We start from the raw sequence: 21,159 nt of genomic DNA on the forward strand, positions 1-21,159 counted from the left end.
CAGTCTGGGAGGATCCCACATGCCGCGGAGCGGCTGGGCCCCGTGAGCCATGGCCGCTGAGCCTGCGCGTCCGGAGCCTGTGCTCTGCAACGGGAGAGGCCACAGCAGAGGGAGGCCCGCATACCACAAAAAAAAAAAAAAAAAAAAAAAAAAAAAAATCTTACAAAATGATTATCATTTTCGAGTTTTATCAAGTTCTGTTTTTATTTGTGAAAGTTTATGAAAGTACCAATTGTATCATTCCTTTAATCGTGATAAAATATCTTTTTTTCTCTTAAAGCTTTTTGTTTTAATTTTTATTTTGTCTAATGTTAACATTGCTGTGTCAGTTTTTTTTGTTGTCATTTTCCTTGTAATCCCTTTGTTTTCATCCTTTCAGCTTTGTTACATTCTAGACATGTTTATGGAAGAAGGGTTTATTTGTCTATCCAATTTTGTAGTCTCTGTCTTTTAACAGGTGAGTTAAACCCACTTATACTCATTGTGAATGATATATTTAGAATCATTTCTACTATTTTGTGTTTTATGTTTACCATCTTCTTTCTTTTTACTTCCTGGCCATCTATTGAAGTCTTAAAGCCATTTTTATTTTTTTATTTTTATTTATTTATTTATTTTTGTGTGTGTGTGCTAGGCGGGCCTCTCACTGTTGTGGCTTCTCCCGTTGAGGAGCACAGGCTCCGGACGCGCAGGCTCAGCGGCCATGGCTCACGGGCCCAGCCGCTCCGCGGCATGTGGGATCTTCCCGGACCGGGGCATGAACCCGTGTCCCCTGCATCAGCAGGCGGATTCTCAACCACTGAGCCACCAGGGAAGCCCAAGCCATTTTTATATGGTCCTTCTTTCTTCTATTTTTGGGAGCTACACATTGCACTATTATTGTTATTATTATTGTTGTTATTATTTTAGTAGTTACTCAACGTTTCAACATCCACATAACTGTACACTGTTCTACAATGTTGATAGTTACTTAATATGTTTATTCTCTTTTCAAACTACACGAGATTCCAGAATGCTTTATCAGAGAAAACATAGGAGGACATAAAATGTTATGTTCTGAAAAGCTTTGTTAGGTGACTCAAGAAGTGACTATTGTGGTGCCAAAACACTGATGAACAAGACTAATGTGAAGTGTTTTAACAAAAAACTTTCACTGTTAAGGAAAATTGTCCTGCACTTGGAAATAATCAGAAAGCAAGAAGAGGACTGTATTTCCTTTAATCATGAAGCATTATTCAACAAGCCCACCCCCAGGATTATTTAATTATTTAATTCAGTAGGAAAATTTACCAGTGTTTGACCTGGCTATTTGCTATGAATTAGAGTCTAGATACTGTGCAGTTACATGTAAATTTGTAGATTTTCTTTTTGGTAGAGATGTAAATGATTATGTTTAATAGGAGAGAGAATCTATTATTTCATTGTCCTGCAGAACATTAACTTGTTTTATATATAATCTAGCAATCTTTTGTTTTTTCCTAGAAATAACCAGTTCTTCAAATGCTGTTAGAACCAGCTTTACCACCCTACTGCTTCCTTCATCAATTAAAATAAAATCATTGACATGGGTTCATTCTGTATAGGTAAGAGAGTCATATTTTTAACTTTTGAAATTTTCCTTTGATATTATGTTGTGTGAGAGTGAAAAAATTATGCATCCATATTTTATGATATATAGCTAAATTAATAAATTAAGTGTTAAGTAGAAGCTGGGTTATTTCATCTTACTCACTAAAAGTTTATGTATTTTAAGTGGGTCAGAAGCTTTTCTACATATTCCGTGTTAATTCACATTGTGTTGGAACATATATCCTAAAAGCAGTTGGCTATTGTGAGAACAGAAAATACAACCCTGGGAGTGTCAGAAATTAGGTCTGTGGATTGATAGAGGCCAGGTATGCAGTGCTAAGGAGCTTCAACTTTTTCCTGCAGGTGATGGGGACCACTGAAGTGTTTTTTCAGGTTGAGTGGTGTGATTTTTAAAAGATGATTTGGCAGCAGTGGAAAATGCACATAACACCAGTTGAGACACTGTTGTAAGGGCCCAGGCAGGACCCACTGAGGGTCTGAGAGCTTAAACCAGGACAGTGGTAATAGGGATTGAGAAGTGAAGTCAAATTTAAGGTAAAATCTGCAAAAATTGACAGTGATTCATTTTGCAGAAGCATACGAGAGAGAAATCAATGATTCCTATGTTTCTGGCTTCAACAACTGGGAAAATGGAGGTAGTACTATTAACTGAGGTAGGGAACACAGAAGGTAGAGTAGGTTGGTGGTGGTAGGTTGAAGGGCCTGAGACAGGAATGGTGAGGCCTAGAGGCATTGCTCTTTTAAATGGTCGTTGCCCCTTTAAGATCCTGCCCTTCCCCCGCCTTAACCCACCCAGGCCCCTGCTGGATTTCCTTGCCCTCATTTACAGTCCGTGCCAGAGCTTCTGAGCATGCGCTGAAAGAAGAGCAGGACTAATTAAAGCTCTCCTGAGGCTCAAGGTATTGCATCTGTGGCTCTTAGCAAAGAGTTCCATTTTGAGAGCATATTTTCCCCATCTGACCATTCTTTACTCATTTTTCTTTTTCTTAAGTCCTTTCCTACTATAATTTTATAGTACCTCTATTTCTTTTTATAACTCAGAAGTAATGAACATCTGGGTTTTTTTAAAAATAATAAACAATTAAAATAATGTTTAAAATAGTGTGTCTATCAAATATACACGTGTTGGGATATGAGAGGAAGAAAGGTTAACTTTATCAGGTAAATTACATAAAGCCTTGAAGCAAATACACTCAATTATTGTCATCTTTCTTTTATTGTAAAACCTCCACACCTAACCACAGTGTCATGCCTTTTGCTTCACTGGTAATTTGGTGTCCCTGAAGGCTACTGAAATTTGGTATGCAAGATAATAGAATTCATGTGTGTTAAGTGTAGTTTCAAATCCTTGGAAATCAGTGTTGTATACCAGCCTAAATGTACCCAGAGTTAGTCTTTTTAAAAAATCTGAAGAACATTTTTCCTTCTGCATAAACCTTCATGCTGAGATAACTCTTTATTGTTAGTATGTCACAGCAACATGCCTTAATAAAGACAGCCAAAGTCCAAATACCTCTGTCAACATTAAGTTGATATAAACACAGCAAATGTGATGGGAGTGACCAGATCACAAGGAAGCCAGATTTTGAGGACAGATGTCTGGGAGGAAGGAGCAAGAAGACAAAGGGAGGAAAAGCAAAAAGAAAATGGAATTAGCGGTGAGATGGACGTGTCTCCGTGTTCTGGCCTCCCAAACCAACAACTATCATTCAAAAACCGTCTGTAAGTGGGTGAAAGCATATACTAAAATAGATCTAAATCTAATTTGGAGGAATTGGCCATTTCCATGTCTCAAACCTTAGCAATAAAAGAGTATGAATAGAGTTAGGTCTACAGTTCTATTTTTAGGTTACAGCAGAAAGAGATGAAATATGAGGGAAATTAGCCATTAATTATGTTTGAATTTAGATCATAGAGTGTTTTGCTTGCTAAGAGTCCAGTTTTACATGCTGTCCCAAGAGGCACTGAGCTTAGAGAATGGGACATTCATTTAATTCAACAGATTCATTCCTGAGTGCCCAACTTTAATGAAAACATCAGGGTTGTTGCTGTTACTGCCGCTATGCTGCTGCTATTTCTTATTCAGGGAAGTTTTACAAGTAGGGAATACAGACTGAAATGATGAATTTGCCATACTCATGGACCTCTGTCATTTGAGGCTATAATTCAGTAGGATGGATAAAAATTTGCCAAATGCCCCAAAGTTCCCCAGGATTAAAATCTGGGTGCTATTGGAATTGCCTGAACCACTTGAGTTGGTTAAGTATTGAGCAAACATGATGATAACCTGCATATCAAGAGTGTTAACCCCAACTGGGCTTTCTAAATTAAAACCAGCAATTTACATTGCCTTCAGAAAGTAGGAAGCCAAAGTAGATTTCAGAGAATCAAGTTTGATCCACTGGATCTACTCAGTCTCAGAAAGGAGAAGTCACCAATCCTGAAACCATTCTGAAAATCGTTATGTATGAGAATTCATTCAACAAATGCGTCCTGGGCAACCACTCTGTCCTGGGCATATTGTTCTAGGTGTGAGGAATACAGGGTTAAACCAGCAAAGCCTCTCCTCTCACTAGTGGCGCTTGCCTTCCGGTGAAGACTTTCTTCTTGGCTGCAGTACTGGATGGGGTGGTAGGGGTGAGAGCAAGGAGGAGGAGTTGTTGACTGGAAATTGCACACTTGCTCTACTATCTGATCATGAAATGGGCTCCAGATTAAAACATAACAATGTGACTAAGTAGATTAGAAAGAAGGATGGTATCCATTATGTCTTCTTCAGTCTAAAGGCTCTTGCCCCTATGTTTATCTGCCTTAAGAAGAATTAGCCAGATCTTGTTATCTCCCTACAGTAGTGAAAGTCGCTTAGTAGAAAGTGACATCAGCACACAAATTCACATGATTTTCAGAACCAAGTTAATCCTTAATTTGCTGGCATCCAGCTATTTGAGCCAGAAGATCATATTGCATCTTAAATGATATAAACTCATCTTCATCGGTTTTCATATGAATGAGAAGAGTATCTTATTCTCAGCCAAACAGCAAATCAAATCCTCCTGTCAATTATCTGTTTCAGTGCAAGATTTTGAATAGTCTCAGTTTTATTTGCCCCTCCTAACAGGCCTGAGATTCTTCTTTCACCTTTTTTTAATAAAGACAGTTTTTAATTGAATTATAGTTGATTTACAATCTTATGTTAGTTTCAGGTGTACAGCAAAATGATTTAGTTTTACACATATATGTATATATATATATGTATACTTTTTCAGATTATCTTCCACCCTGGGCTATACAGTAGGTCATTGTTGTTTATCTATTTTATATTTAGTAGTGTGTATCTGTTAATCCCAAATTCCTAATGTATCCCTCCCCAACTCCTTTTCTACTTTGGTAACCATACATTTGTTTTCTATGTCTGTGAGTCTTATTCTGTTTTGTAAATAACTTCATTTGTGTCATATTTTAGATTCCACATATAAGCAATATCATATGGTATTTGTCTTTCTCTGCCTGACTTACTTCACTTAGTATGATAATCTCTAGGTCCATCCATATTGCTGCAAATGGCAGTATTTCATTCATTTTCCTTCACTTTTTTTTGTCACAGGACCTTGTACAAACCCAATGAAGTTAATGTTTTTTTTAAAAATTTATTTTATTTATTTATTTTTGGCTGCACTGAGTCTTCATTGCTGCGCGTGGGCTTTCTCTAGTTGCGGCGAGCGGGGGCTACTCTTCATTGCAGTGTGCGGGCTACTCTTCATTGCAGTGCACAAGCTTCTCATTGCAGTGGCTTCTCTTGTTGCAGAGCATGAGCTCTAGGTGTGCAGACCTGTGTCCCCTTCATTGGCAGGCGGATTCTTAACCACTGCGCCACCAGGAAGCCCGAAGTTAATGGTATTTCCTCAGGACAATGAGGGTACTGAAGAGGGTGCACTCAAACACACACAAATTTTGAGTGCCATTTTTTAGAAATCACTGAGCCCACCCCCCCACATTATAAAAATGTTAAATTTAGGCTATGGGAGGTTTGATAATAGGTTTAAGATGATTCAGGGACATACTGCAAGTCACATAATTAGTTAGCACAGCAGTAACTAAAACCAAGTTCTCAAAAGTTTGTGAGTTGTTTTTTGGTTTTGTTTTGTTTTGTTTGTTTGATTTTACTAACAGATTCCACTCTCTGGAACAGGCCCCATCTTGGAAGCATTTTTTCTTATCTGGAAATATTAATATAGAACAATATTATCTTTGTAACACATTTACACTCTGATTCCTTTGTAAACAGAGTAAATGTGTCCCCAGATCCATGATTTTAAGGTTGGGACTTTAGCTCAATAGGGGCCCTCCCTCCCTGATAACTCAGCAACATGACTGCAGTCGCAAACACGTGCTGAAGGCCTTCTCATCTGTTGTGTTTGCAGCCAGAGAATGGAATAGCATTGTAGCTCTCCTTTGTGGATTATTCCTTACTCAACAGCCATTCTGCTTTTGACCTGAAAAACTGGGCCACAGAGATCTTGCACCATCAGGCTTCTTTCTTATTGGGCTGTGAAAGTCTAGCATATGGCTAATTACAATTTACACCTCCTTAAGTGCTCCAACAATCTGCTAAAGGATGTTTTGTCTCTTTGGTTTAGTGTTCAGAGCACTTTTTGCAGACAAAGCAGTAAACAGTTCCTTTGGAGGTGCTTTTTAATTCAGATGATGATGGAAGATGATGATCTTCTGTCTGGGTTCTTTTTTTTTTTTTTTTTTTTAGCGGTACGCGGGCCTCTCACTGTCGTGGCCTCTCCCGTTGCAGAGCACAGGCTCCGGACGCGCAGGCTCAGCGGCCATGGCTCACGGGCCTAGCCACTCCGCGGCACATGGGATCCTCCCGGACCAGGGCACGAACCCGTGTCCCCTGCATCGGCAGGTGGACTCTTAACCACTGTGCCACCAGGAGGTGGACTCTCAACCACTGTGCCACCAGGGAAGCCCCTGTCTGGGTTCTTAATGATGTATTCTCGGCCTGGTCTGTTATATGACGGTGTTCCTAATGATATGTCATTGCCATTTACAGCATCCTGGTGACCTGCTTGCCTTTTCCTCACCATCTTCTTCCCATGGTCAAGACATGAGACAGGTCCATTGAGGATAAAATGAAGAACTAAAGTAAGTGAAAGAAGGTGAGATTTTAGGAGCAAAATGTCTATGGCATAAAATAAGTTAATATAACTGATAATAAATATATTTGATCAAAGACACCTGAGTCATTTTGTGCTTATGTTTTTATTTTTGTCATTGCTCTTTTCAGCTGTGTATGTGTTTATGAGATAAATACATGCTCTGTTGCAAGGAGATGGGTGCTTCTTGAAATAACATATAATGGAAAGTTATTGCTTCAGACTAAAAACTTAGTTTTAGTTTGTTGGATGTCAAAATACAAGCTGATAATGAGAAATCACTTAAGCAGAGAAGTTTTCTATTCAGTGAAGTGGTTTGCACAGGGAGAAGATGTGCTGATGGAGATGTTTTATTTGGAGCTGGATGTAGAAGGTTAGGATGGATTTAGTCCTGGAGGTCTTCTGGCCCCTCCAACAGGTGACCATCTGGCACCAAATATAAGCATGAAAGCTTGGTGCACTCAACTGAGACCCACATTTCTATTTTCCTTCATCCAGGGAATAGCTAAAAACACGACTTCTAATTCCCTTACTGGCATGGGACTGTGCAGAAATAAATAAGTTTTCAATTAAATGAGTGTAAATAAAAATATGTCCTGTCATTTATCATTTTAAAGTTTAAGGTTTGTAGTAGTGCTTTAGAACTAAAGTGATCTATGAACTAAAGTAATGTGAGCTCCCATGAGTTCTTGACCGTATGAACAATCTTGGAAAAGCTGATAATATGGGAGATTTCAAAGTTGAAAATTCAGCTTTGAGATCAATGTTTATGGGATGAATATCCTTAGGGGAAACCCATACCTCCTTAATGGGGATGCAGAGCTAGGTGAGAAGATCTGGTCTTTCTCCTATTACCTTAAATTGCTGATGTGCCCAAGACTCAACATAGCTCTGATAAAGATGCTCACAAATATACCAGATGAGCTCCTGAACTTTAATGTTTTCCTTTTAATTAATATTTCTTTTAACTTTAAGCATACCTTTAAAAGTACTCTTAAAGCTCCCAAAGGATGGTTAAAAGAGAATGTGGCCAGCATTTATGAGAGTTCTGCCACAATAAGGCTCAGGACTGTTAGACCTTAGGTCTGAGGGACCCATAGGCAGGTGGACCCGAGACACCAGACTGTTCAGGAGAACACACAACCTGGTCATCCGTGCAGCTCTAGGCATCTGCTCTGTGCTCAGAGACCAGGAAGTCTTGTACTTTCTACAAACAATGTCAATTCAGGGCAAAAGTGCATCTGGAATTCTATCACAATCATACCTCCCTCCCTCCTTCCCCAGCACCTATCAAGGTCACTTTAAACTTTCTTTAAAAATTACATATGATATGATCCCCAAGGCAATTTAAAAATACTTCCATACAAGGAAACAGAAGTACAAAGTTATAGGAAAAAAAAATCTTTTGCAGAAAAGAGGCTGCAGGGCAGGTTATAGTTTTTTTTGGTGGGGGGGGTGGTGCTTTCTGAAAAAGAAATCGTTATATGATTGCTTATATTTTCTTTTTTATATCTTCACTTCTCATTGTAGTGATATTTTCCCCAATACATGGCCATATTTCTAATAACTATTTTGAAGTCTTTGCTAATCTGCTCATTCTCTTATCTCTTCCTTTCTGGGTTTGTTTCTATTGACTGATTTTTCTTCTGGTTATAAGTCCCAATTTCTTGCTGCTTATTTATAGTGATTTTTTTTTTTTTTTTTTTTTTTTTTTTGTGGTGCGCGGGCCTCTCACTGTTGTGGCCTCTCCCGTTGCGGAGCACAGGCTCCGGACGCGCAGGCTCAGCAGCCATGGCTCACTGGCCTAGCCGCTCCGCGGCATGTGGGATTTTCCCGGACCGGGGCACAAACCCATGTCCCCTCATCGGCAGGCAGACTCTCAACCACTGTGCCACCAGGGAAGCCCTATAGTGGTTTTTAATTTGGGGGGAGGTTTTAAAAATGGAAGTATAGTTGATTTACAGTGTTCCAGGTGTACAGCAAAGTGATTCAGTTATATGTATATATGTTATATATATATATACTCTTTCATATTCTTTTCAGCTATAGGTTATTATAAGATATTGGCTATAGTTCCTTGTGCTATACAGTAGGTCCTTGTTGCTTATCTATTTTATATATAGCAGTGTGTATCTGTTAATCCCAAATTCCCAGTTTATCTCTCCCCACCCCTTTCCCTTTTGGTAACGATGAGTTTGTTTTCTATGTCTGTGAGTCTATTTCTGTTTTGTAAATAAATTCATTTGTATCATTTTTTTTAGACTTCACATATAAGTGATATCATATGGTATTTGTCTTTGTCTGACTTACTTCACTTAGTATGATAATGTCTAGGTCCATCCATGTTGCTGCAAATGGCATTATTTCATTCATTTTTATGGCTGAGTAGTATTCCACTATATATATATATATTCTATTACATATATATTCCATTATATATATATATATATATATATACACACATATATACCACTTCTTCTTTATCCAGTCATCTGTTGATGGACACTTAAGTTGCTTCCACGTCTTGGCAATTGTAGACAGTGCTGCTATGAACATTGGGGTGCATGTAAATGATTTTTTATTGGATTCTATAAATTATGAAGTTTTGTTATTGACCACTGGATGTTGTTGTCTTAGTTAAAGCTTGTTAGCCTTTGTCCTAGCAGGCAGTTTATTTATTTGTGCATTAGCTTGACCTTTTGAAGCTTTTTCTTAAGCTTTGTTGGAGTGGGTTTGGAGCAGCCCCTACTGCAGGGCTAATTTAGGCCTCCTGCAAGGGCATGACTCTTCTGAAGTGTCTAGTGACTGTCCCACATGTTCATGGTAGACTCTTCACACCAATTTGGCTTTTGCCTTTTCCATACCCTAGAATCGCTCTTTCTAGGATCACCAAGGACTTTTTAGTCCAGAGGATACTTTTCAGTTTTCATCTTACTTGACTGAACAACAGTAGCATTTAATATTGTTCACCACTCCCACCTTTAAAGACTTTCTTCTTCAGACTTTTGTTTCATGCCATTCTTCTTGTTTTCCTCTTACCTCCATGGATATTTTGCCAGTTCTCCTTCTACCCAATCTTTGAATATTCCTCAGACTTTTAACAAAGCCCTCTTCTTATTTTACTTCACACTCTTTCTCTTTCTCCAGGGGATCTCATGGTGTCCCAGAGCTTCCACTACCTTCTATTTTACACTGAAAAAACCGTGTGTGTGTGTGTGTGTGTGTGTGTGTGTGTGTGTGTGTATTTTCTCAACCCCAGATGTTTTCCAAGCTTCAGACTCCCCCATTACCATCACTTCTTCAATATCTCATCTTGAATATTTCAAACACATCATGTTCTAAAGTGACCATATGATTCCAGCCCACTGCCCTGCACCTGCTCCTCTCCCAAGGTTCCTGTCTCGTTGAAAGGCACCATCCAGTTTCTAATGCAAAAAACTCTACAAGTCATTCTTGAAGCTTCACTCTCAGTGTATATGAATCATTAAATACAATCATTTTTTTCCATCTAAATATCTCTTGAATCTGTCCCCAAGATCCAACAAGAAACTATTGGTCCTACATACCAAGCATGATTCTAGAGCAGAAGAGAGATATGTGACCAAGGATGTGTCAGTGGATTTCAGAGTAGAACGCAATGAAGGAGACAAGATTGTTCCCCCAACACCCACTTTGTACAAGATCTCAGCATACCTTCTTCCCCAAATTCAGATACATACCAAGGAAGAAGTGGAGAACCCCCCCACACACAAATTGACCAAAGTCAAATTTACAAATTCCAGAAGAATGTGGCTTGAGACTGAAATTAATTTCACTTATATAAAAAATAATACTCTACTTCTTTGCAAAGGCATAAAAATCATACTCAATATCTGACCAACATAATTGATAAAGACTTGATATTTAATCTAAATTGTAAATAAATGTAAATGCAAAGATTAAGTAGGCTCTGCAATTAGGAAATCTTCATCCTTATCCAAGCCACCATCATTTCCTGCCTAAAGGCAGCCATCGCCTTCTGAATGTTCTTTTACTTTCAATTTTATTTACCTCCAATCCCATTCTCTACACCAAAACATGGGTGATCTTTTTGAAATGCAAACTTGAGCCTATAACTCTTCTGCTTATGACCCATTAACAGCTTCTCTTTGTTTTTAGAGTAGAGTCCAAATTCATTTACCAGGGCCTCCAAGGTTACCTATGCAGTCCTCTCTCTTCCATCCTCACTTTCAATCTCTATGCACTGGACTTCTCTCAACTCTTCTAGTGTGCTAATTCCATAGGACTCCAGACAGACCAGGAGTACTCCTCTTCAGTTCCTCGCTACACACACACTGACCTGGCCAACTCCTATTCATCCTTCAGTTTCCTGTTTAAGTGCTACTTCCTCCCTGAAGCCTTCTTCCTTTGCCCAGATCAGTCTGGGGCCTGCTGTGAGCCACTCTCATTTGCTCCCTACGATTTTCCCTCATAGCACTTTACTACCACTGTGCTCCGTGAGAGCAGGACCAGGCTCTCTCCTATCCTTCATACCCGTGTAGTACCCCAAACGGGGCTGTCTGGCACAAGAGGACAGGCGGTAAATGTTGAATCAAAGAAAGGAGTCCAGGAAACTAATTCCCACCAAAGTGTTAACTGATAATGGTTTAAAATGCTTCCTGGAGGGTGGAAGATATTCAGATAAAATTTCCAGACTTAAAGGAATGCATCTCTACTGGTAAGGCTTCAATTACTGTCATATTTCTTAGCTAGAGGCTTTCCACCTCCTGATACTCCCAGGCTGTTCACCAGGAGAAAAGGGATGTCTACCGTTACCCTTGAATCTCTAGGTCATCTGTCCCCTGCCTACCTAACTTCATTTATGCTCTTGTCATCCCTTCCTGCTGTGCTCTGCCCAAATGGGTTTGTTTGCATCTCTGACACACACTAACCTCTTACCCCACCTGGGTCCTCGGGTGCTGTCTCTCCATGTGGGATGCTCTCTTCCCCCCACCCTGCTCTTTGCAAGACAAATGCCATTTCCTAAGACAGGCCAGCTCTGTCATTCCCTGACACTGTACTCTCTTTGTCTCTGTCACAGCTTTTAACCATAGTTGATCCTTTTATGTATTTATATGTTTACTTGCTATAGTCCATCTCCTTTACTAATCTGTAAATGAAGGCAGGGACCACATCTACCTTGTTCCCTGCTATTCTGCCAGGATCTAACATAGTGCCTAGGGCATAGTTGGTACTCAATAAGTATTTGTTGAATAAATGAATTAATATTTATTATAAACCATGGGCTGGTAGTTACATTTATTATTATACCATAGATGATTTCACAAGGAAAATTGGAATGTTTCTGTTAACATTATAGAGGTTTGGCAAGTCAGACACAAAAGTACATCTGAAGTTGCATCTGGATGGGTTGCTAATCTTGGGGTGGAGGATATTGGGAGAGGGAGGGCAAGGAAGGACAAGGGGATGGAGAATCCAAGGCTAGAGAGTGGGATAAAAGCTAAGGAAAGATGAGAGGGCAAATGCCATTTAGAGCACTTTACCCTTTGATCTGTGTTCTCCCAAGACCTTTATCTTAGAGATTTCTATTTTCCATGCTTTAAGCCTATAAAAACTAATGTGATTGAAGGGAAAAAATTCAGCCTCTAGGTTAATTTTGTGAAGTCACTGGGGTCCTGTATTAGGGTCTTATTGCTGCCATTACACATTGCCACAATGTAGTGGCTGAATACAATAGAAGTTTAACTCTCTTACAGTTCTGGAGGCCATAGTCTGCAATGAGTCTAATGGTACTAAAATCAAGGTGTCGGCAGGGCTTGTTCCTTCTTGAGGCTCCAGGGGAGAATCTATTCCCTGCCCCTTCCAGCTTCTGGCGGCTGCTGACATTCCTTGGCTTGTGTTACATCACTCAGGACTCTGCTTTGTGGTCTGTAGTCTTCGTGCCTTCTCTTCTGTAGTCAAATCTCCCTCTACTTTTCTCTTGTAAGGACACTTGTGACTACATTTAAGTCCTCCCTGGATAATCCAGGATAATCTCCCTCTGTCAGGATCCTTACTTAATCACACCTGCAAAGTCCCTTTGGCAATATAAGGTCACATTTCCAGCCTCCAGGGATTGGGATGTTTGTATCTTTGAGGACCATTACTCAGCCTATCATGGGTCCATTTAAAATTTGAATGTCTTATCATATTGTCTCTTTTAAAAAGCAAGTGCTTTATTTGTTTGTTTTGGGTTTGGTTTATTTTTAGAACTCTAACAGGCTCTTCATAATTGTTCTTTTCTTCAGAGCCCTAGCAATTTTCAGTGCTAACCAAACTTCAGCTCTAAATGTAGTGCCTCTCATTTCTCACAGACCAAAACTTTGTTTTTATAAAAAAGAGAATGTATATCCTAAACCAACAAAACACTTCAGTTTTGTTTTATGTCAGGCATTTCTTTTGAAAGGCATCTCCAGTGAGACTAAAATAAATACTTCTCTGATTAAAGGTTTGTTTTAGAGATGACAAAAAATAAAACTTCCAGAGATTTCTGTTAGGCAAAGTCCTGAGCAACATAGGTTTTAGTATGTTTCTGCTTTTAACAGATCTAATCCCACCTACTTAGTAGAAATTCACTGTAGGGAGTTTTTTGCTTTTTTGCTTTGACACCACAGAAGTGGTGCTTGAAAATCAACTTAAATGGAATTTGCCCTTTAGACCTTTATCTCATAACCCTGAAAACCTGCTAAATGACATATCCTCAGGTTAAGTCAGGTTTCTGATGCAATTGATTTTAATGACCACTCCCTGAAGGCACATAATTTGAGAGCCTGAGTGAAGAGCCTGGAGCTGCTCTTTGTTGGAGACCTTAGTTTTGGGCCAGGACCATGCAGGGAGGAAGCTATTCCTGGAAAGAACCCCAGCCTTCTCAGCTCAGTTGCCATGGACATGAATTAGTTACTTCTAGCCCAGTGCTGTCCAAATAGAAATATAACACAAGCTTTATATTTAAATATGTAATTAACATTTTTCTAGTAGGCACGTTAAAAACAGCAAAAAGAATAAGTGAAATTAATTTTAATGATACACTTTACTTAGCCCAATATATCCAAAATATTATTTCAACACGAATCAATAAAATAAATAATTATTGAGAGATTTTACATTCTTTAAAATTTTTTTTTCCTGTTAAATCTTGATTCTGGTGTATATTTTACACCTCCAGCGCATCTCAGTTTGGACCAGCCCCATTTCGAGTGCTCAGAAGCCAATGTGGCTAGCAGCTACTGTGTGGGTTACATAGCCTTTTTGGATGACTAACAAAACTTTAGTCACTTGTGGTTCTTCGCCATCACAGATGCATGCTTTTACTTCTTTATATACTTTCTGGTTTTGTTGTATTTTTGCTTATTAGTTTTCTTGTAAGCTGTAAATCTTTGTTTTTAAAGGATTTTTAAAAATCTTTGTTTTTCTTCAATGGGAAACAAGAACTTTCTCTTAAGGGATGAGAGTTGGAGGATAACCCGTGTACTAAAAATGAGATAAAATGATTTTTATTCCCCTGGTTAGCTTCACAGATGCTCTCTGAGCCCTTCAAAAAGATCTCCTCCAAGTCCTTGGCTGGAAAGGCGCACATGGGAGATGGTGATGGAACCATATCACAGTTGCCCTAGCAAAGCCCACATGCCTCCCAGGACAGAAATAACACCTTCTCAACACAAGGTCAGGGGCAGATTTTGGAATAAACTTGTTTTCTTATATCTGGGATTCCTCAGTCTCTGCCTAAGGAAAGAGTCTTGAACTGAGACTCAGAACACCTGGCTTTCTTAGCTACTTGGGAGAGCTTGGGTAACTTATTTAAATTCTCTGTGCCTCAGGGCACTCATTAGTAAAATGATGGCGTCAGAATAGATCAGTGGTTTTCTAATACTAAGCAGTGAACTCCTTTTCCAAACAAAACTTTACAAATCCCGATACATTAAACAGATCCAAGTGGAGCTGCTCTGATAGCAGTCAGGGCAGGGAGTTGTAGGAAATGGGGGTACAAACAGGAGCAGGGTAGACCAGGGCCCCAGTGCCTCAACCTTCCTTTTGTATCTGAGGCACAGTCTGAAAACCTGAATAGATGGTCTCCACTGTAGCTTTCAGCATTAAATATTCTAATTCTCTGTTATTCTCCATTGTACTCTATCAGCCAGTGCTCTCAATCAACAAGCTATAGACCAAGAACAAAGTAGGTGGAAGATCATTTCCAGGAGGTTCAAGGCTGGCTTAGGGCTTGCATATGTTCTAAATACTTTTTCTTTGGAACCCCACTACCCTACCCCATAGCATATCAAACATGTAATTTTTCTTTTGGTATTTGAGAGACAGTTTTTTTCAGATCTCAAACATTTCTGAAAGGCCTTGAAAAACTCAGAGTCTGAAGGTACCATGCCTTCAGTACCTGATGGATAAATAGACCAGGGGAAGGTATCTCAGTGTCATGTCTCCACGGGTCCAATTTCTTTATTTCCAGTGATGGAACGTGATGGAGCAGAACTGGCCAATGTGCAAAACTGTCCATTTCCTTCAGCAACTCTTTTTTTAACCCCGAATAATTCCTATCTTGCAGTTAGAATATAAAAAGAGCTAGTCTAAGATATCAAAACCATGAGCAAATGAATGAAAGGAAATAAGAGCTATGGAAAAATTGCAGTAGAACTGAAGCTCAGTAAATATTAAAATATCTGTTCTGAACCTGAGTATTTCAGGGTATGTGACCATTGACATAATAAATAATTTCTGACTTTGACATTACTGAGTGAAAAAAATACCTAATTTTAGAACAAATAATATAATTATTAGACAATGAACTTGTTTTGTTTTTCTAAACTGCCTATTAGAAATATTATTGTTTAAGTGTAGGCAACATTTTATTTTGTGGCATTATCAGAGAATGAGATACTCTACTTGAACAAAAAGCAAATTGACCCTTTTCTTAAACCCATATAGATCCTGCATTTAACTAAGCCCTGTGGTGCTTTCTTGATATTTTTACTGAAGGTCACTACCTTTAAAGCAGTCACTGCTTGAGATCACAGGTGAGGCATGGGAGGAAGTTTCCTTTTCCTGACAAGATGGCAAACTTTGTTTTGTCCCTCAATCTCAGCTCTAGGTATGCCAAAGAAGTGAAAGAGAGGTTAATGACGTGGCCAAACTATACAAACAAACAATACAATCAAGAGAGAAGCAAAACAAACAAAATAACTAAGAGAGAGAAAAAATAATCATAAGCAAAGGTCTTAATAATTTAGGGAAATAACTGGAAGAATAAAAATAGAATGTGTAACTTTTTGACTCATTATTATGTTCTCCATCTCTGCTGAAATTCCCTCATGCTTCTTGTCCTCCTTTTCCATTAGATCCTTCAGCATATGCATCATAGTTATTTAAAGTCCCTGTCTGATAATTTGAATATCTGGATCAGATTCTTTGATTGCTTTATGTCTTGGCACTATTTTTTTTACCCTTGATTTTTGTATGTCCTATAATTTTTTTCTTTTTAGTTCTATGACACTTTTTAAATTAGAAAGAAATTTTAATACAGTTTTTTAAAGTTACTTTCCATTTACATTTATTACAAAATATTGGCTATTACAAATATTGGCTATATTCTCCATGTTATACAATACATCCTTGAGCCTATCTTACACCCAACAGTTTGTACCTCTCACTCCCCCACCCCTATATTGCCCCTCCCTCCCTACTGGTAACCACTAGTTTGTTCTCTATATCTGTGAGTCTGCTTTTTTTATGTAATATTCACTAGTTTGTTGTATTTGTTAGATTTTACATATCAGTGATATCATACAGTATTTGTCTTTCTGTTTGATGTATGTCCTATAATATTTTACTGAATGCTGGACATTGTGTGTGGAAGAAAGTTGTGACTGAGATAAATAGTGTTTATGTCCAGAAATAGGTAAACTTCTTTTTGTGACAGGCCATAGGTATGGAGGGTTAAGTCAGTCCAGTCAGGAGTTGAGCTGAGTGTACCACAGGGTTTCTGTCCAATAAAGAAAATCTAGGGGCTTCCCTGGTGGCGCAGTGGTTCAGAATCCGCCTGCCAATGCAGGGGACACGGGTTCGAGCCCTGGTCCGGGAAGATCCCACATGCCGCGGAGCAACTAAGCCTGAGCGCCACAACTACAAGAATAAAAATAGAATGTGTAACTTTTTGACTCATTATTATGTTCTCCATCTCTGCTGAAATTCCCTCATGCTTCTTGTCCTCCTTTTCCATTAGATCCTTCAGCATATGCATCATAGTTATTTAAAGTCCCTGTCTGATAATTTGAATATCTGGATCAGATTCTTTGATTGCTTTATGTCTTGGCACTATTTTTTTTACCCTTGATTTTTGTATGTCCTATAATTTTTTTCTTTTTAGTTCTATGACACTTTTTAAATTAGAAAGAAATTTTAATACAGTTTTTTAAAGTTACTTTCCATTTACATTTATTACAAAATATTGGCTATTACAAATATTGGCTATATTCTCCATGTTATACAATACATCCTTGAGCCTATCTTACACCCAACAGTTTGTACCTCTCACTCCCCCACCCCTATATTGCCCCTCCCTCCCTACTGGTAACCACTAGTTTGTTCTCTATATCTGTGAGTCTGCTTTTTTTATGTAATATTCACTAGTTTGTTGTATTTGTTAGATTTTACATATCAGTGATATCATACAGTATTTGTCTTTCTGTTTGATGTATGTCCTATAATATTTTACTGAATGCTGGACATTGTGTGTGGAAGAAAGTTGTGACTGAGATAAATAGTGTTTATGTCCAGAAATAGGTAAACTTCTTTTTGTGACAGGCCATAGGTATGGAGGGTTAAGTCAGTCCAGTCAGGAGTTGAGCTGAGTGTACCACAGGGTTTCTGTCCAATAAAGAAAATCTAGGGGCTTCCCTGGTGGCGCAGTGGTTCAGAATCCGCCTGCCAATGCAGGGGACACGGGTTCGAGCCCTGGTCCGGGAAGATCCCACATGCCGCGGAGCAACTAAGCCTGAGCGCCACAACTACCGAGCCTGCGCTCTAGAAGCCCGTGAGCCACAACTACTGAGCATGCGTGCTGCAACTACTGAAGCCCACGTGCCTAGAGCCCCTGCTCCACAACAAAGAGGAGCCCCCGCTTGCCGCAACTAGAGAAAGCCCTTGCGCAGCAACAAAGACCCAACACAGCCAAAAATAAATAAATAAAATAAATTTTTAAAAAAAGAAAATCTAAACATAGGTAATAAAAAAGTGATGACTTGAGAGAAGATATTTCCGATATCCAAAATTAGCAAGTGCTACATATCTAAAATATATAAGAAACAACTTCAAACCAACAACAACAAAAAGACAGGATGCCCAACAGAAAAACAGTCAAAATATACATATAGTTAATTCTCAGAAAAGACATAGGAACAGCTAACAAGTATATGCTCAGTCTCACTCTCCACAGAAATGAAAATTTAAATACTATTTTTGCCAATTAGATTGGCAAAGATTTAAAAAGTCTGATGACGCTGGGTGTTGGCAAAGGTGTGGGGAAACAGGAGCCCTCGTGTGCTGCCAACAGACATGTAAACTTGTGAGCAGGTGACCAACATTCAGTGAATTTAGGTAAGTAACCCCATCGTGGTTGTATGTCTCTGGGAAACTAGCTTTTGCACAAGACTAAAGGAAAATGTTGCCCGGCACGTATTAGGCACTCAATAAATGTATATTGAGTGAAAGTCCGAAAGTGTTCATCACAGCATTGTCTTTGGTAAGTGGAGTTGAGGCAACCCGATCATCCATTATTAGAAGTACAGGAAAGTAAAATGTATACGAAAGATGCATTTGACAATACAGTAGCTAACATTGGTCAAATTATTGCAGTGTGCCAGGCAGTCTTTTAAGTGCTCCATGTGTATTAACATAGTTACCCTCATAACAATGCTGTCAGGTATTTATTTCACACTGAAGAGATTAAGTCAGATTAAGCAGGAGGTCATGCAGACAATAAGAGGAAGACCTGGGTTGGAACCCAGACATCTGGCCCTAGCAGCCAAGCACTGAGCCACCTGTGACCAAGGGCTGCCTGCCTTCTGTCCTGGGTGTCTCTACTGGAGACCTGCCCTGTGGTGGGACCATTCCCACCTTCCCAACCAGCCCTTTCTGTCACGGGCCTTCTGTCCCTTTTTAAGGGGAGACTGTTTCCTGTCCAGTATATAACTAAGCTCCGAATGCTTCTTCCCCTATATGGTTAGTGAAAATGTATCCTCCCAGGCCTTTCGAATCTTTTAAGCCCTGTCATGAGGAGCTGGGACCTCAGGCAGCCTCTTTCCTAGTCTTGAGGTTCATTTTCAAATAACCTGAGACAATATGGTGATTCCCTTCTCCAAGTGCCTTTCCCCTGGGGTGCAGGCACATGCAGTCCTAACAGGGTCTTTCAGAGATACTCTTTGTGTATCTTTGTGTATTGCCAAGAGGCTTTAGACATGTCAGTGTTAATCATCACACTGGGCTGTGAGGTAGGGAATCCCTCAGAGGCAACTTAGGTCCAAGGGCTGTTTTTATCTACACAAAAGGACCCTAGGCTACCAAACTTTGGAATTTTGTCTTATTTTTATTAAATGTTCTATTTTTCTTTATGTATTTAGCATCTCTTTTAGCCCTGTCTCTTTTATCCCTTGTCAATGAGTTTCCCCCTTTGTAGGTGATCAGGTGACCCGGCTTGAATTTTGCCTAAAGAAGAGGTCATTAGGTCCTGAGCCAAACACTGAAGGGCTGTGTGTCTGAGCTCTGCAGAAATTATTTTCAGGTTCAAGTTCAAACATTTGTTGAGTCATTAAGTGCCACACACTATATCCCGCATTGTGCTGTGTTTCTTACTTCATCCTCATGACCACCCTGTGAGCTGGGGAAAAACGTCCCCATTATGCAGACACTGAAATTCAGGGAGAGGAAAGGCCCTGCCAAGGGTCAAACATTTAAAAGCTTGCAGAGCTGGGATTCAGCCCGGGTCTTTTGGCACGACTACCTCCATTTTTTGTTGTTGTTGCTGATTTCCATGCTCTAAATTGCCAGTTAATTAACCTCTACATAAATGGTACATTTCTGTATTCAATTTACTTTTTTTTTTCCTAAAAGTAAGTTGCCTGTAATTTGAAACACTCCCTTACTTTAAAATATTCAGTGGTCTAGTAGAGATGAATTAGCAAATGGAAATTTCCTGCAAGGAAAAATATCACTTTATAACCTGAAATGCGGTTCAGTTCTTTGCAAGCAAAGCTCTGTTTCCACCAGCCTGGCTGTTCTGTCAGGAGGAGGAGTCCCCTTTGCTTGGAGCACATTTGTTTGTTGATTTAGCAAACACATGGTGCGTTATGTACTGAGCACTATCCTGGACCTTTCGTAGATATTAACTCAATCAGTCCTACAGTTGAAACTAATAATACCATCCACATCTTACAGATGAGGAGACTGAGGTTCAGAGAGTTCTAGCTATTTGTAAGTGGCACAGGCAAGACTTGAACCAAAGAAGTTTGTGTCTAGAGTCCAGGGGCGTAAGCACTGCACCACTGTCCTTCTTTGCTAACTCATGTTCCGTGCTTTGCCAAGCAAAGTAGAACAACAGCATGTAGAAGGCAAGAGAACTCAGGGAGGAGCCCTGGGGACCCTTCTCTGTGGATGGTTGAAGGAGCTTTGAAAGCCAAACAGCCTAAGATGAAACTATCCTCAGTGCCTCCATCAGCTGTGCTGTTCCAGGGGATCATTACCGTGGGCTCAGAAAGGTAGAAGGGGCCCTCAGTCTTTGTTAACTGACACTGCTTTGGCCTGAAGCAAATTAGTGTGAAGGAGAAACGTGGTAGTCTTTTAGTTAACCTATAGCAAAATGACTGCTCACTCTGGCTTTTCTCACTCAAACCACCTGCCTGGCATTTTACAGGAAGGATCCAGGTGTTTAGAACACCTTAGACTTAAGTAGAGCAGGTTGTTGAATCAGAAAAAAATATCTTTTGTAAGGAAGTGGATTGATGTGTTTGGTTCATAGTCATGAAATGGAAGGAGGAAAGAAAGAATTTCATTTTGCTTCTGGTTTTACAGTTTATAGGATGAAAAATACTCTCAATTCTGCCTTTATCCACAGAGGGGAGCAGAGAGGTGATAAAAGCCCAGCTCTCAGCACAATGTAGTCAAGTTCTACCATTCAGAGTCTGGTTCTTATGTTTGCGGAATATCCTGACTTCTTGCTTCCCATTTCACTTTTCTCTTGGTTCCAGCATTATGGATTAGTTAGGTCACAAGAGGAAGAATGGGGTAAAACTAAGAAGATGAAGGACCAATTGGTTCACAAGTTTCCTTTTTAAAGGTTGATGAGAAAGAGAGTTTCAAACAGGAT

The 21,159-nt window shown here is 39.4% G+C and overlaps 1 long non-coding RNA gene across 4 annotated transcripts in view; it reads left to right on the plus strand.

The window, feature by feature from the left end:
* LOC114486196 (uncharacterized) overlaps positions 1–21,159 on the plus strand; it is a 37,372-nt gene that overhangs the window by 2,189 nt on the left and 14,024 nt on the right. Inside the window, exons 2-5 of one of the 4 annotated variants that reach the window (XR_008617152.1) lie at positions 380–457; positions 1,483–1,583; positions 6,653–6,758; positions 14,304–14,456. This is a non-coding gene — a long non-coding RNA (uncharacterized lncRNA). The remainder of the gene's footprint in view (positions 1–379; positions 458–1,482; positions 1,584–6,652; positions 6,759–14,303; positions 14,457–21,159) is intronic. The other 3 variants (XR_008617150.1, XR_003679532.2, XR_008617151.1) reach the window with 3 other exon arrangements.

The sequence above is a fragment of the Physeter macrocephalus genome, chromosome 4 (assembly GCF_002837175.3).
Source record: "Physeter macrocephalus isolate SW-GA chromosome 4, ASM283717v5, whole genome shotgun sequence".
NCBI classification, from domain to species: Eukaryota; Metazoa; Chordata; class Mammalia; order Artiodactyla; family Physeteridae; genus Physeter; species Physeter macrocephalus.